We start from the raw sequence: 16948 nt of genomic DNA, 5'->3' as shown, positions 1-16948 counted from the left end.
CAAATCCTTCATCAAGAAAAGCCCTGAGGAGAGGAAGGACTTGGGGATATTGGTGGATGGGAAGCTTGACATGACATTATAAATGGCAATGTGGCTGTTCCATCCCTGGAAGTTTCCAAAGCCAGGCTAGACATGGCTTGGAGCAACCTGGTCTACTGGAAGGTGTCCCTGCCCACAGCAGAGGGTCAGAACGAGATGATCTTTCAGATTCCTTCCAACCCAAACCATTCTAATATTCTACAAATTAACTGCTGTTTCCTTCCTAATAGTGCCAACATGAACTCAACAGCCAAGAAAATAAAGAAAAAAAACCCCAACAAAAATAAAGAGTTCATATGTAATGTGATTTCTTACTGCAAGGTTTCCAACAGCCAAACCACACACCACCAAGTTGAAGAGAAAAGTCTTGTGTGAAATCAGCTGGCACAAGTTCATTTTTTTACCAAGTAATGCCTCGAAACCTCCCAAACCAACTCTGCTGCCATCAGAGCTACCTCTTCCTTGGACAGCGCCCAGGAACTACTCGCAAATTAAATACAACTGAATTTATTGCTTTTGCAAGCCTGGAAATTTCAGTTACAGAGGTGACGTGACATTTTGTTTCACCAATGCTAATCTAATACCCTTTTAAAGGTGCATACGTTTCACCCTGTTGGCTTCCAACACTGAATTACCAGCTCTGCTAAGCTTCAGAATAAATGAGAAGAGCATGGCCTCCAGGCAAAATCCCTTTGCTGTAATCTTTATTCAAAACACACCGCTCTGGAGCCTTGCATGTGTTGCCAAAAATCGCCTTGAGGTTTGCTCTTAAGATGGCAATTTGCATATCAACATTTTGCTGCAGAGCTTACCCAATGTCCCCACTATTATTTTAATACTTTGCTGTGGGCGGCCCCCTGAGCAGCTCACAGAAATGCGGGCTAAAAATATTCCTGCCTTCCCCACCGGCTCCACACATGACCACAGCAAGCGCCGGCTCGGATGCAAAACCAGCAGTGATGGCATCCACCCGCCTCTCCAGGAGGATGCTCAGGCTCCAAGGTGCTCAAAAACACATGGCAAGAAGGGGAAAAGTAGCTCTGCATGGATGGAGGAAAAATGCACGGGTGCTGGAGGAGGAAGAGCTGGTTTCACAAGGGAAGCAGGAGAGGTTTATCCGCATGCGAGACATTCTCGGGGAAACACATTAAGAGGTAATAAAGCAGGTGAGGGAGGCACCACCTGGGATATGAATTTAAGATGATGCTGAACAGAGGAAGGGAAAGAATTCTCAAGCCCAGAATGGGAGTGATGCCGGGCGGACGTGAGCACAGCCTGATTCATGCCCCAGAAGGGAGATCCCAATCCCACTGGCAGTGCCATGTTGACGACAGTGCATGAAAAAACATGGATTGCAGGTTTTTCTCCTTGCCCTCCTCCCCCTCACCCAGCAAACCCCAGGCTCAGAGGTTGTAATTATTTCTGGCAAGGTGTAAACAGGTCTGGGAAATGAAACTGAAAACTGGAGCTATTTATGAGATGCCACACAGGGAATTGGTATCGGAGCCCGGCTACCAAATCAGCGAGTGCAAGGTCACGCTGGTCTGCTCAACAACTTTGCAAAGAGGTTTGAAGCCAGCCAGGCAAAATAACCAGGCTCAGTCTGCTCAGGATGGTGAGTTAATGCAAACAGAGGGTGGAGAACCACCAGAAGACATTGCCCCAGCCAATAACAAGGGATTTATCATTATGCTGGTGGGCTTTGAGATTATGTCCATCAAGATGACATCCACTCATGACAAACAACTGCTTCTCTGGGGTGTGGGAGAGGAGCAAGGAGGACATCAAGTCCATAAGTCTCCCTCGACCAAGTTGTTGTAGAAGAAAGCGGCCAAGGGACTTGTCTGCCTGGAATTGTTCCAGGCCAGATTGGATGAAGCTTGGTCTAGTGGAAGGTGTCCCTGCTCACAGAAGGGAAACTGGAACAAGATGATCTTGAAGGTCCCTTCCAACCCCAACCCTTCTATGACCTGCATGTAAATGACCACTGGAGAGCACTCATCCCCCTGCTTTGCAGGCCACCACTTGCTTCCAAGGATTATTACCTGAACCCAGGAAGAACCACAAAACTTAAGAAGTAATTTATTTTCTTCTGGTGGAGAAAAGCAGCAAATGCCAAACTGTCCCAGCAGGAGAATCTCACACCCCGATGGGGCAGAAGGAACCAGCAGCATCTCAAGCCCACAGAGCAGACACCGAGGAAAATTCAAAAACTCTTTTTGGTCTCACCAGGAAAGAAAGGAAAAGAGATGGTCAAATTCAGGAAGTACAGGCAGAGAGGCAGTGAGTGCCCCTGGGGAGATAGCAGGATCTCCAGACTATTTTCTGCACACTCTTTATATTCTGTGCTCAAATGCCTTTCAAACACGACTAAGATGCACAACTCCATTTTTGAGATTATACTTAAATTATAATTATTTTTAAATGGAAAGCTAGCCCAGTGCAGTAGGAAAAGATTTGGCCAGAGAAGAGCAAATCTGATGACCCCAGAGACTGTGGGATATTTCTATATATGAAAGAAAACAAAGGTACACCTAAACAATGTGGAAAGAAATAGAAATTAAAAAAAAAAAAAAAAAAAAAGCAGACCTTGGTTTCCATGCACAGGGAAGAGGATTTTGACAATTAATTTGCCAGTATCACTGTAAGACGAAAAAAACCTGAACCCACCAGAATTCCAGTCTCATGACTGCCCTATGTTTGGGACAAAGGATACACAAACAGAGAAGCTGTTGATGCCTCATCCCTGGAAGTGTTCAAGGACAGGTTGGATGAGGTTTGGAGAAACCTGGGATAGTGGGATGTGTCCCTGCCCAAGGCAGAGGGTTGGAAGAAGGTCCCTTGCAACCCAAACTATTCTAAGATTGTATGGAACCCACCTGATGATCAACATGGGAAGTATCTGCAGTGAGAGCCTCAGTTTTCTTTTTCAAATTCAAAGGTGTCCTGTTTTACACAAATATTGCAATCTTTTTTTCACCACTTGCTAAGACTTCTCTCTAAGGGCTGGTTTGGGCACCTGGCTAGGACAGAATCCATTACACTTTCAGAAAACCAACCCATAGCTATGAAACCTCTCCATGGCGCGTGATCAAAACTTAGGAGGGCTTTGGAAAGCAGACAGTCGTTCACTAAAAGAGAAGTGTCAAAAAGCTTTGGGCGGCATTTCTCGGGCTTCCACACCCACATTTTGCCACTTACTACCAACTTTGAGCACTTTGTGTTAATGGAAGCTGAAGGTCCTTGACACTGAGAAATTGAACCTCTAACACGCAGTAACCTCAACACAATTTAAGCACCACTATTTTAATTATTTTAGAATTTTATCATATTTACCATTAGTAAAAGTAGATTTAGTATAATGACTTAATTTTCCATGATCACTGCAGCTCTGGATACCTTCAAAACCTGCATGGGATGGTCTGCAAGAGGATGGGAGGATCAGGATGTTGGACAAACTTCCCTGATCACAGCTATGACTATTCATTATGGCTTCATCCTGCCCACATAAATCCCACAGCACTTTTGGCAGAGAAAAGACTAAAATTTTCAATTCCTTAAAAAAAAAGGACAAAAAACCAGAACATAAAAGCAAACAAAACCACATATTATATATATTTGAGTTTTATATATATGGTCTTATGCACTATATTACAGAAATTAGTAGTTAATTTAATAACATATGTGTATTTGTAAGCTTAATTTTTCATACTTTTTTCCCTGAGCATCCACAACCTGCAGAATATTTGATGGGACTGACATCAGGGTCACCCCAGCAGCAACAGGCACTTGGGTAACAGAGCTGCTGGAGATTACCAGGCACACAACAGAAGACAAAAATACACTTGGGGAAGGTAAATCTGATCTCAAGCTATCTAACACTATGTCCAAATTTGTATAAATGAGGTATTTAGAAATTAGGAGGTTCTCATGAGAGTATAGATAGCGAACAGTGTCACAAGAGATCACAAATCAATTGTTTTTGTGGGGAAAAACATACTGAAAAGCTGCATTAAGGTTTAGCTCTTGATTCAGTTCACACAATGGAAAATCTGAAGACCTGCAGCTTCCAACAAGAATTTCTGTCACGTACAGGGTTATATGAAACAAGGTGTGACCAGCACTGCTCCCGCAGCCTCATCAACCTCCCCCATCTCCAAAGGCACAGCAGCATTTTTATCTCCAAAATCAGGAGAACGTGGAGCATGGTGAACATCTCCATGCTGGGATACAGGATACTGCGATGTATTTGTTATTAATTCAGCTCAAACCTACTCGCAATTACCTACAGTGAGTTGCAACCACCGGTGTCTCTGATCCTGAACACTTCCCATCCCTGCAGTGTCCATAGCCAGGATCAGGATGGATGGAGATGTGAGCAGCCTGGTCTGGTGGAAGCTCTCCCTGCCCATGGCAGGGGCGTGCAATAAGATGATCCTGAAGGTCACTTCCAACCCAAACCCTTCTATGATTCAATCAATCTAAAACTGAAGTGACTATTCCACAACTGTAGACCCACATCATCCAAACCTTCCCTGAACAGCCCAAGAGGATTTTGTTCCTCTAAGGCACCCCAAAGCTGGGGCACCCGAGCTGGGCAGGCAGCACCACTGCGTGAGGACTGTGGTCACAGCCATGAGATGTCACATGTGACATCTCATAAATCATAGAAATCATAGTAAATCACAGAATCATAGAATGGTCTGGGTTGGAAGGGACCTTAAAAATCATCTCTTTCCAAACCCCTGCCATGGGCAGGGACATTTTCCACTAGACCAGGTTGCTCAGCTCCTTCAGCTTAAAGTCATTCCCCCTTTTCCTATCACAAAACATACGGGAATTTCTAAGTGGGGGAAGAAGGCTGAAGAAAAACAGCATTCCTGGCTGTGTATGGGATTTTTTACAAAGCAACCATTAATAGCAAGTTTGGGAATTCCCTCATACCATAATTGAGTCTCTGGCATCTTACACAGCCAAGAAATGGGTTAATCCAAAAATCTGGGTCATAACACCTCCAAATCTGCCTGGTTTTTCCCATGTAGAAAAATAAAGGAGGCACCTCCCTCCTCCACGCAGAAGGATCACAAGAAGATTCATTAAAAATGGAAAAAAAAAGCAACAGGTTTCAGCAATGAGCATGATCAAAGTCTCTTGTGGAAGAAGAAAATGTTTTATTTCACAGAAATAAGAACTATGGCAACAGCTCTGGAATAAAATCCTACAGCACGGCTGTCTCCTGCACTCCTTTACTCCATGCACCAGATGATGGAGGAGTCCTACAAGGGGAAAAAAAAATACATGCCCAAGTTATTCAAGACCAGAATGACAATAAATGTACGCAGAGAGGAGAAGGAGGACTAATAAAGTCCTCAATAACCTCAAAAAAATCTTATTTTTGCAGTGCCTAGCTTTGCAGCAGGGGCGACAGCAGAGCAAGGACAAAACAAATGCTACACAATGAAGAGCATCAAATATTTTGCAGCTATTTTCTGCTTTTATTTAAGAAAGAGATGACAGAGAGAGAGATCATCACCTAACCCAATATCAGTATTTACTTCCAAAAAAAGGAATTCTACAAAAAAAGTAAAAATAGTAAGTACAGGTAGTGCAGCCAATTTCGACTTCCTTCAAGAAGTAGATGGAAAATATTTTCCAGATTTTGCTTGCAGCATCCCAGCAGATGAACTGCCAACACACCTAAATGGCCCTTGGAAGAGCTTTTCCCTTAAGCTCTGCATTCCAGAAAAAAAAAATTCAAAACTACCTGCTGATACACCATTTCTTCTTATTTTTTGTACCAATCTTCAAGATATATTTAAAAAGCAACTGATTATCAGTGCAATCTTTGCTTTACTAATGGACATTAAAAAAAAAAAAAAGATAATCCATCCTGCCCCTTTTTTATTTTAGTTAAATGCTATTTTTTTCATCACCAGAAACACTGCAGAGATGTGCCCATGCACTGCAACAAAGAGATGGCACCTGCCTACTGAATTTCCTGACTAGTGACACTTCGAAGAAAAAAGAGTTTTAAATAGAAACCTCCCTGCAAGTGTTAAATCAGATTAATTTAACTCTTGCGTTATTTTAATCTTAGACGCCAACATTTGCAAGGCAAGCAGGGGAAAAAAAATAAGGAGTAGGATTCTTATCTTGACCATATTCTTTGGGAAATACAGTGTATTATTAAAAACCACAAATAGCCTTTCTGACAGCAAAATACAGACACTTCTGGCTCTTTTGCAAGAGGAAAAGAGCACCAATATTTTATGAAGCTTTCTGTTCACTCAGCATCAAGTGAAGGGCAGAGTTTCCTCCAGCTTTGGCGCCCAGTGCCACTGCCAAAAACACCAATGCCATTTTGGGGCCACACTTTGGATTTGCATGTGGCAAAAGGTCTTCTGCAAAATACAATGCACTCTGGAAGGTGTTGGTGATGCTGCTGAGGAAGAATTTTGCAGCATTTCCCCCACAAACACCATCATGGAGGTACATTCTGATACTCCAGCTGTGAGTTAGACTCATGCTTAAACAGCTGGATTAAGTTAGATTGGGTGGATCATGTCATAGGAAAATACCCAGATTCTAATGGTCAGGAATCATTGAATGGTTTGGGCTGGAAGGGACATTAAAGATCATCCAATTCCAACCCCCTTTCCATGGGCAGGGACACCTTCCACTATCCCAGGCTGCTCCATGTCCCATCCAAACTAGCCTTGAACACTTCCAGGGATGGGGCAGCCACAGCTTCTCTGGAAAACTTGTGCCAGGGCCTCCGCACCTTCACAATAAGGAATTCTCTCTAATATTGAATCTAAAACCCCCTCTCTGTCAGTGGGAAGCCATTCCCATTGTTGTATCACTCCAGGCCCTTGTCCAAATTCCCTCTCCAGCTCTCTTGGATCCCTTTTAGGCACTTCAAGGGACTTTATACCCTCCCTGTAGCTTTCTCTTCTCCAGGCTGAAAATCCCAGCTCTCCCAGCCTGGCTCCAGAGCAGAGGGGCTCCATCCCTCTGATCCCCTTGGTGGCCTCCTCTGGACTTGCTCCAACAGCTCCATGTCCTTCCTGTGCTCTGCAGGTGGAGTCTCACCTGAGAGAGGCAGAGGGGCAGAACAGCCCCCTCAGCTGCTGCCCACCCAGCTGTGGATGCAGCCCAGGACACGCGTGGATTTCTGGGCCCTGTCCACTCTCTCATCCACCAGAACCTCCAAGTCCTTCTCCACAGGACTGCCTTCAATCTGTTCCTCCACCAGCCCAGAGACCAGGGGTCGAAACACATGACCAACCATGCCCTGGGTGGAAAGATGCAGTGATCCATCCATCCGTCCATCCATCCATCCATCCATCCATCCTCACTGGAACCAAACCTGGACACACAAGTCCTTTCCAGTGCAATCAGCCTTTGCCCTGACAATGACGATTCCAACCCTAAAAAAACAACAGAGGCTCCTCCTGCCTATCTAAAACCCTCAGGTCTCACCAATTTCCAGTCCTCTGAAGCACCAGCAACCCTTGGAAGGTCCATAAAAACCCAAGTGAGAGTCACCCAGTTCACCCCACTGCACAGAGCAGGTGAACTGTAGGAAGGAGGATAATAAAGATGGGAAAAGTTAATTACAAGTTTTTAACAGTTCATTTAACTTTCATCGAGCAGAATGTGTTTATGGTACAGGCAGGGAATCGAAAGTATTATTTTTATCTTGATATTATTTGCCCTTTCACACTTGCTATTTAAATATTCCTGAAATCCTAGAAGAACCAACAATTCAAAATATCATTTGAGATATATATATATATATATATATATTTATAAGGAAGGGGAAGCACAGACTCATTCATTTTCAGCTTCCCTCTTTTTTTTTTTTTTTTTAATTACATATTAAGTGCTGTAATATCAATGTAAAAATTTATCAAGCTACTGAATATTTATTTTTCCTCCACTCCTGGCAAAGAGTCTCCAGACCCAGAGCAAGCAGGGAGGCCTGGTCACACCAGAGGGTTGTGTGATGAGGAGTAAATGATAAGAGGTTTAAAATATTTTAAAGAAATAAATAAACAAATCAAGAGAGCTGTGGGAAAATGAATGAGGTTGCTTGAAAAAGAGAGAATGGGAATAAAATATTGTAATAATGAAATCTATGTTCTACCAGTCTCTTTCAGCCAATCTCAACTAAATAACTTAGAGAATCACAAAACATTTTGGGCTGGAAGGGACCTTTAGGTTCATCCAGTCCCACCCCCTGCCACGGGCAGGAACACCTTCCATTATCCCAGGCTACTCCGAGTCCCATCCAACCTGGCCTTGAGCATTTTCAGGGATGAGCCATCCACAGCTTCTCTGGGCAGCCTGGTTCATTGCCTCACCACCCTGTAACTCCTGCTTTAGACACAATAACAGGAGGGAACAGGGATGGAATCTGAACCAGAAGTCTGGATCAAGCAGGAAATGTGGCCGCACTGATCAGCCTCTCCCGTATCCATCAAAGCTGTGTTAGTAGTTAAGATAATTTTTAGTTGCATCAATAAACAAAAGCAAACCAGGAAGGTGGGAGGCCTTGGAGAGGTGATTTGTTGCATGGATGACCACTGAAAAGTGGGAATCAGCACATTTGACACTCTAGAAGAAGTCCAGAAACCAGACTGAGGATGAGAGGGAAAAGGATGTCGCAGCTGGCGAAGATGGCAGAGCAGGAAGGCAACAAGGGGTCAGACAGCAATGCCCTGACACATCAGGGATTTAAAAACCTGAACTTGCATCAACACAAAGAGGAGGGATTTTTCAGAAAGGTGATAGGAGGAGGGGGAATATCACTGAGGTAAACGAGGGTAAATTTAGATTGGATTTTAGGAAGAAATTCCTTACTGACAGAGTGGGGAGGCCCTGGCAGAGGCTGCCCAGAGAAGCTGTGGCAGCACCATCCCTGGAAGTGTTCAAGGCCAGGTCGGATGGGGTTTGGAGCAACCTGGGACCAAGGAAGGTGTCCCTACCCATGGCAGGGGGTGGAAGTAGATGGTGTTTAAGGACCCTTCCAACACAACCCAATCTATGATTAACAATCCAGGCAACATCCAGAGTTCAGCCTGGAGATGAGATGGAAAAGGGCATCACAGCTGGAGAAGACAGCAGAGCAGGAGAGCATCAAGGGGTCAGACAGCAGCTGGGCTGGGTCAGTGGTGATTTAAAGATCACAAACACCTGCAGGGACACCTGGACCACAGCAGAGCAGGACTGAGCACTGTATTTTCACAGCCCCTCTGCAAATGGGAAAACCAACCTGGAAAAAGGGATAAATGCTTGATGAAGTATAAACCTTACTGCTAAACAAAAAACAAAAAAAAAAAAAAACAAAAAAAAAAAAAAAAAAAGGGTGAGGGAAACCCATCATATTTTAATCAATCCTTTCCACTCCACAGCACACAGCTAGTAAAAATTTAGGATTCAGCCTTTGTGCCAAACGAAGCACAAAGCAAAACTTGAGGCCACCACCCCACGCAAGGGTTTGCAAACAAACATCTCCTTGTTCCTGCAGCACTCCCAATCACAAAGATGCACCTCAAGCTCCAAAATGTCACAAAAAACTTCAAAAGCTAACAAGAAGAGGGTTCTGCGGGGCGTATTCAGCATGCTGGTGGCAGAATGAAACGTGCTTTTAGCTTTCCAAACCGTCTGCTTTTTGATATGCAGACAAAGCCACCGAGCACTTCCATGGGAACACGAGGTTTCCCCAGCAAAGTCCACTCCAGCGCCAGATGCCGGAGGTTAATTGTACCCCACAGCTCGGGGGAGCTTTTATTAAAGGCTTCAAACCACAAACACTTTTCCAAGTACAAAAGCAACCAAAAAAAAGTTTCTGCAGTCATCTGAGGGCCACCGCAGAAAGCAGAGCTTTGTACATTTAAAAGTGGTTCTATTTCCTCTCCTTGTACTTCCAAATCCATCCCACTGCCTCAAGCTCCCGAATGAGCCTGGAAGAAGGAAAAAATAATAAATAAACAACATCACAGCCTTTGGGACATTAAAATTGACCAAAAACCTGGCAGGCAACAAGCCAGGAGCAGTTCCCACTGTTGTCATTATGCCGAAAATTGATAAATTGGGGTTCCTTCCTGAGCAGCTGTGGGACAGTGGCGAACTGTGCAGGGACATCCCATCCTCACCCAGTCACCAGTGACATGGGACACAGGTGTGGGCCACAGCACCCTCACACATGTCTTGCCCTGCTCACAGCCCTGGGCAAGGCCAACCCTGTCCCCAAATCACTCATTAGAAACATAAACCACTGTGCAACAGGAGCCACAGTCCCAAATTTCCACCTACAGTCGCTGTGCCAGCCTAAGCTCTGTCCCCATGTTACACACTGGCCCCTGTGCCAGGGCACTCCTGTCCCCATGTCACCATGTTACACACCCCCTGTGCCATGCCCTGTCCCCATGTCACACACATACACCCTGTGCCAGGCCAGCCCTGTCCCCATGTCACCATGTTACACACCCCCTGTGCCATGCCCTGTCCCCATGTCACCATGTCACACACACCCCCTGTGCCATGCCCTGTCCCCATGTCACCATGTCACACACACCCCATGTGCCAGGCCCTGTCCCCATGTCACACACACCCTGTGCCAGGCCCTGTCCCCATGTCACCATGTCACACACACCCCATGTGCCATGCCCTGTCCCCATGTCACACACACCCCATGTGCCAGGCCCTGTCCCCATGTCACACACACCCCATGTGCCAGGCCCTGTCCCCAAGTCACACACCCCCTGTGCCATGCCCTGTCCCCATGTCACCATGTCACACACACCCCCTGTGCCAGGCCAGCCCTGTCCCCAGGTCACACGCACACCTGTGTCCGTGTCACACACACCCAGGCCATCCCTATCCCCACGTACGGACCCGCCAGGCCAGCGCTGTCCTTGTATCGCACACAGTGCCAGGCCATCCCTGTCCCCGTGTCACACACACACACCCACACACCTGTCCCTGTGTCAAACACACACACACACCTGTCCCCGTGTCACACACACATACACACCTGTCCCTGTGTCAAACACACACACACACCTGTCCCCGTGTCACACACACCCCGGTGCCAGGCGGGCCCCGTGCCCGTGTCACAGACACAGAGAGACACAGAGACAGACACACACACACACACACACACACACAGAGAGACAGACACACACACCACACACACACAGACACCACACACCACACACACTCCACACACACTCCACACACACACCACACACACACACACCACACACACACACCACACACACACCACACACACACCACACACACACCACACACACACCACACACACACATCCCCATTCCCAGCCCGTGTCGCGCCCCTCACCTGCAGCCGCGCGCCCCTCACCGCCGGCACCCAAACATCACGTGACCGACGCAGCCCCGCCCACCGCGACCACGTGTCCCTCCCTCCCCCTCCATCGTTGTAGTCCTCATCCCATTGGTGCAACCGGCCGCGCTCCTCGCTTTGGACTACAACTCCCACAGCGCACCGCGACGCGGCGTCCCTTCCCCTTCACCCGGCAGCCAATCGGCGGAGGGGACGGCCCGAGGGGGCCCCGCCCACCTCCCCTCAGCACCTCCCGCATCAGGGCGCGGCCCGGGGCCGCCCCTCAGGAGCCGCTGCCCGTCTGCCGCCGCTCCGGGGGATGCTCCCTGCTCCGCATCCTCCCCGTCCTCGCTGCCCTCCTCGCCTTCCCTCCTCCCCGGGAACGGCTGAGGGAGCTGGAGGTGTTTATTCTCCAGAGAGGGGTGTCAGGGGGCACCTCATCACTCTGCAACTCCCTGACGGGAGGGTGTAGCCGGGAGAGGGATCGGTCTCTTCTCCCAAATAACCAGAGATAGCGTAAAAGGAAACGACCTCAAATTGCACCGGGGGAGATTCAAGTTGGATATTAAGAAAAATTATTCACTGGAAGGCTGGTCGAGCAGTCTAAAGGGCAAGTAGTGGATTAACCTTTCCCTGGAAATGCTCAAATAAAGTGTACAAATGGCACTTGGGCACAGGGTTTGGTGGTGAATTTGGCAGTACTGGGTGAATGGTTGGACCCAGTGATCCTTCAGGTCTTTCCCAACCTTAATGATTCCGTGATTCTCTGAGAGATCTGTGCCCTCCTTCGTAGCCTCACAGTGCCCAGGGCACTGCTCACAGAAATAAATTAATAAACGCCACCAACCTGCTGCTGCTAAAGCCACTAATTCTCTCCAAAACACCACAAATTGCAGCCCGAGACTGGAGGTTCACCCAGCCGAAGTGCTTTGATAGAACAATCTGGAGTACAACTGTACCTGCGAGGAGTTTGCTTTTTATTTGCCAAGCGACAGCAGCTTTATGTGATGGTTGGCTTGCAAAAGGAGTTATAAAGAGGATTTTCTTGATAGAGCCTTTAACCAACAATTCATTTTAACAAGGGACTGACAAGCCAGCTGCCTGTTCAGAAATGGAGTTCTGCACCAGTAGCCCTGCTAAAAAAAGCTTTAAAAGGGCTGAGGGGCCACCTGAGCCTCCATAAACTTCAGGGTTTTACAGCACCGAACTGCTATCGGAGCAGTTTCCTCCATCTTTTGCTGCATTGATAATCATTTATTTCTGTGGACTCTGAGGAAAATCCCTTAGGAGAAGGGACATAAAAATATACTGATAACAAAATACAGCTGTCTGCTTGTCGTCTGCAAAAATCCTCTGACTACAGCTTACATGTACAATGCCCTGTGTCTTGCTGGGTGGTTTTGTTTGTTGTTTTTTTTTTTTTTTTTTTTTAGTAGGGAGGAAGAGAGAGTTAATCCTGCAAGAAGCATAGATTACATTTCAAAAACCACTGTGAAAATTTTGCAGTAATTTTCAGTACAAATCATATTTACCTCCAGCATGAGCCTCATGAAAGTAAATAAGGAAAGAAATATATAAACACGTGCCAATATAAAACAGCCCAAGTATTCCAAGGGACAGCAATCATAAAAATTACAGTGGGATAAATCTCATATGACTGCTTTGGTTTGCAGGCTGCATCTTGCTGGTTTTGCGTTTTGGAGCTGGAGAAATACTGCCCAATCAATACGTGTGTTATTCATACAATAATAATGCTGCACATTCTCTTGGGACATTTTTCTTCTGAGGAATTTGAGCTGTTGCAAACCTTCTCATTGTGTGCAGCAGGGCTGATCCTTGTTATTAACAGCTGCTTATTGATCTGTAACAGCTTTCAGAAAGACCGAGGGTGGGTTTTTGGCATGGCGTGGAAGTCAGGTCTTTTACATAAGCAAGGCAAGGCGTTGTGCGTCATTAAGATGTTGCTTTCTCTAAATTCAGGGGGAAAACAATATAATTAACAGCTTTGTTCCATCCCACAGTGATAACATCTATAAATCTGAAAAATATACAGTCAGCTGTATGGGAACCAAAAGCTCCAGGGGCCAAAATTTTATTAAAACAACTTAATCTTCATGTTCCTCATCTTTGAGTGGGAGGAAGTTGCCCATTTACCAGATGCTGTTTGGCGTTTCCAAAGGTGGAAGCAGCGATTCCATTCCACGTGAACAAAACTCCTGGAGGGCAGACCCGTGAACCTGGAGGGGTTTGGGAAATGTGACTTGGGGGTGAAGTTGTCAGTGGGTTTCTGCTTTGGAAAACTGCCCCTATTCCTCCATGAAGATGAAATGGAGGATCTCTAACAGAATTTAAACAAACTCAGCTGTGATGCTTTCACCTCATCCCTGCTGGGATGATTACCCACTTAGGCTGGCTGCGTCTCTAGGGAATTTCTTCCACTCCTTGGAAGGAGTTTCCTTTTGGCTCACAGGTTTCTTTTGTGAATCATCTTAAATCATAACCTCATAATAGCTGGGCTATTGAAGTATTTATGGAAAGGTAATCCACTTGTCCTCTTGGTTACTTTTTCCCTAAGATGTGTGGATTTGGCTTCCCTGTAACAATTTGTATTACACCCTATTACATCCTCACAAATAACTCAGTGGGGTTTCATTCCTATACTACAGGACTTTTCTACAAAGCAGGAGAACCCAGACAAATAACTTGCATTAAATAAAATGCAGGTTTTAGGTAACAATTTGGATTATGTTCTTAACACCAGGTGTATAATCTAAGGTGCTATTTACTTCTCTCCTCTGTTGGATTGACTGGAAGTGTTGATAAATTCAGGAAGAGTGAGGTAAATAAAAAATATGTCACAAGAAAGTGTCAGTGAGTGTCTAATTTATCCCATTAGGACACAGATGTAAGCATGGCAGCAAAACCATCAGGGAAAAAAAAGAGCAATTTATGATTGCAATCACACAAAGGAGAAAGTCTGGATACTTGTCTGGCATATGTACAAATACATTTCTCCAGATTTTGAAATGTTCTAGGAATTATTTATTTAGGGTAGTTTTACACTTGTGCTTATGGAGTCTCCACTTAAAAAAAACAAACAAACAAACAAAAAACCAAACAAAAACCAAGCAAAACCAACAAACCTCCCTCCCTCTCCCCCCGCCCCAAACAAACAAACAAAACCCTCCAAAACAACAACAAAAGCCAAACAAATAAACAAACAAAACCTCAAACAAAACCCCACAAAGCTTCTTTTCAGAAGTTTTTTTCTTTCTTTGGTCCAGTTTCTTTTCAGATTTAAATAAGAAATTATTCCCCCTTTTCCTTCCCAGATTCCTACGTTATTTTACCTTTTTTTGCTGCTTTTTTCAGTTATTAGGCTGGGCTTGTGGCTTTCCTGAATACTGCTGGAAAAAATAAAGCTTTTTTTTTTTAGCAGTACTCAACTTTTCAATGCTGAATTAATTGGCCAACCACACAGATGGAGAAGTACTTTTTTTCTTTTGTAAAAATGCTGTTTTTCACTCAAATGCCTTATACACCAAACCAGTCAACTGCAAGGAGCACAGCAACAAACACAGGTCAGCCTGAATGCTTCACAAAACCAAGGCTGACTCTTATTTCCTATTTCCAGACATTCATCCAGTGACCTAAGATTCCCTGAAAACAGCACAGCTCAGAGAGCTTATCATAGCACATCCGTATGTTGCTACCTGTGAGCAATTTAATAAAACAGATATTACAGCAACCATAAAAGGAGTCTGGAAAAAGCTAGCTAATCCCTGAACAACTTTATTTCAGTCTATTTAAAGTCCAAGAGAGACTTGAATTCCAGGACTGAGCAAAATCTGGCATAAAACAGATGTTTTCACCAACTACTGCAGTGCAGCAATACATGTCCCAAGCTAGTGACCACCTGGCAGGTCTGGTATGTCACAAGGAAGAATCACGAGCCATAAAGAAATTATTTTCAATACTTTGTGTATTGAATCAGTTACATCTGGTTATAGATGCAATAGCTGTGCATTTTAGTGGCACTTCACTTGGATTTATCTGAGCATTGCTACATTTGACCCTTCCTTTTCTGGAGACATCTGACTGCATCTGAATTAGGAAAATAAAAGCCACGAGCCAATGTAAAAAACTTTGTCTCTGAGGCAGTGATAAGTCAATCACCTCATCAATAAAGCGTGTCCAATACTCTCAGTAATCCCAGTGATCAGTTTTGCTTATGGAAGCTGGAGATATTAAATCGAGCTCGGAGCAGGGATGACAAGTGGCAATTGAAAGCAATGTTGACAGAGCTAAAGGAGCCCATGCTGAGAGCAACAGATGTAACACAACAGAGAGGGAACGGGGCTCAGCCGGGCTGGTGGCGAGGAAAACTCAGAGGTCAGAACAAATCCCTCACTCCACTTAACTCCATGACAAAACACTGGTGATCTTTTGCTCGGTTCAGCAGCGTTGCACCTGGATAATCAGGAGGAAAAATTGGCAGCGCAGAGGAGCCGTGGCCCAGGAGCTGCAGGTATGAAAGATGCAAGGAAAGCACTGAAATGAGTGAATCTCTAAAAATCTCAGTGCCTTCTCCTTCCTCCTATTGCAGTTCTTCCCCAAGGCTGGGTTGGATGTGGCTTTCAGCAACCTGGTCTAGTGGAAGGTGTCCCTGTCCTTGGCAGGGGGGATGGAAGGGGATGATATTAAGGTCCCGTCCAACTCAAACTATTCTGGGGCATTTAAAACCATCCAGGTATCCAGAGCATAACTGAAAACTTCCTTTTGATGCTGCACTTGTGAAATAATGAAAAAGGAAAACCTGAAATAAAAGTGTGTCTATAAGAAAATAAGAAAATGGGAAAAAAAAATAGAAGATAAGAAAAATATCTGGCTTTAAAACATCTAATTCTGATTTAATTCATCATCTGGTTTTAAGGCGATTTCCCTCTACCATAATCAAGTCTCTATTTGGTTACTGTTATTAAAGCTGCAGTTACTACCACTCATTCGTCAAGAATTGTTCTTCCTGCCTCTGCTCTCATCCAGTTAATATTTTTTTCCCCTAAATTACACATTTTCAAAGGCAAAAGGTTTCCTACATATTTGTACTGTGTAACATGGCACTTAAGGACATGGTTTGGTGATGGACTTGGCAATGCTGGCTCCACGCTTGGACTCGATGATCTTGGAGGTGTCTTCCAACCTTAATGAGTCTGTGATTTTATGATTTTATACATCTCTCACAACAGATCATAACTCTGTTCAAGCTGCATATTGTTGCTGCCCGGTTGTGACCACAGTGTGGAGATCTCCCGGCTAGCATGCTCCCTGTGACCGGAGGGTGCTACAGGAGTGGCTGCCCCCAGATCTCTTCTGAGACCTCCTTGGCTGGCAGTGCTCACAGAGTTGCAGCTCCGTGTGGCTGGCTGTGCCGTGGGTATCACAGCTCCCAAACAGAAACGAAGGACTGAAGCGAAGAAACAGAAGGGCCACTTGTATGAATTCCAAGGTATTTTATTCCTAGAAAGGTTCAGCGACCAGT

The 16948-nt window shown here is 45.2% G+C and overlaps 1 protein-coding gene across 7 annotated transcripts in view; it reads right to left on the bottom strand.

Annotated features, from left to right (window-relative positions):
- The window catches only part of TSNARE1 (t-SNARE domain containing 1), a 449842-nt gene extending 438323 nt beyond the window's left edge, over positions 1 to 11519 (bottom strand). For 6 of the 7 annotated variants that reach the window (XM_021531988.3, XM_021531987.3, XM_021531991.3 and 3 more), the window contains exon 1: positions 11407 to 11519. The gene's annotated coding sequence lies outside the window, so the exon portion shown is untranslated. The remainder of the gene's footprint in view (positions 1 to 11406) is intronic. The other variant, XM_021531990.3, reaches the window with a different exon arrangement.
- Positions 11520 to 16948: the final 5429 nt, after the last annotated feature.

This window comes from Lonchura striata, chromosome 1 (genome assembly GCF_046129695.1).
Source record: "Lonchura striata isolate bLonStr1 chromosome 1, bLonStr1.mat, whole genome shotgun sequence".
Classification (NCBI taxonomy): domain Eukaryota; kingdom Metazoa; phylum Chordata; class Aves; order Passeriformes; family Estrildidae; genus Lonchura; species Lonchura striata.
Note: the sequence above shows the minus strand (reverse complement) of the source record. Positions and strands in the feature narration are given on the sequence as shown.